Raw genomic sequence first — 906 nt, 5'->3', positions numbered from 1 at the left:
CCAGGCTGTGAGAAACACTCGCTCACGGATAAAAATGTAGAGAGGACAAAGTCTTTGAAGCAAAGATAAAAGTTTATTCCGGATCAAAATAAAAGAGCCAGCTGAGTCGGGTGCCTCTCAAAAAGAGCACACTTAGCTACAAAACGTCAGGTATTTATGTCCTGTCCCCTTTTCCCATTGGGTAGGTACTTTAGGGCGCACATTCTTTCACGACCTGTTAGCCTATCAACAACTCGATTCACACTTTTCTCCTTTTAAGGAGTTGTTTTTCTATGTTGCACAGCTCTGCTTGTGCTGTCGACACACAAAATGGCTGCTCATAGCCCTGCTTGTGTCGTCGACATACAAAATGGCTGAAGCAAAACAATTCCATCTCTCACAGGTGGTAGTCAGGAATCTGGCACTCTTTGGTTTTGCCACAGTTACCAGTGATGTCAAGGTTGGAATGATCACCCTCCTCAGTTTTTTTTCCCATTCTGCCATTTTTATTGTTGTGTTTTTCAGTATCATTTACAAATAGGGTTTACAAATAGAATAAGTATGGATTTGTGCTTGGAGCAGCTGGTGGCCAGGTGCCCCTTTTCTGTCTCTTGGAATCGTTACTGCTTCTCGCCTGCAGCACAATCAGCAGCCCTGGCGGTGTGCCAGCCAGCACTCGCCTCCCTCCTGGCAGTGCTGAAGCTGGCCAGGGAGAGGCAAAGAGCTGTCATGTGAGGAGCAGCACATACTGTTGGGCTGGCACCCAGCTCACTGCTTCACTCACCCTCCCTCCCCCAGCTCCATTAAAAACATGTTTCAGAAAATAATGTTCTTTGTAATATATTAAGGAGAACCACAAGACTAACTTTTTCTTGTCTCCTGTGTCTTTCATTCTCTTTGCAGTTGTTTTGCAATAGTTCTTTAAAT

The sequence above is a fragment of the Charadrius vociferus genome, unplaced genomic scaffold (assembly GCF_000708025.1).
Source record: "Charadrius vociferus isolate BGI_N301 unplaced genomic scaffold, ASM70802v2 scaffold950, whole genome shotgun sequence".
Classification (NCBI taxonomy): domain Eukaryota; kingdom Metazoa; phylum Chordata; class Aves; order Charadriiformes; family Charadriidae; genus Charadrius; species Charadrius vociferus.
Note: the sequence above shows the minus strand (reverse complement) of the source record.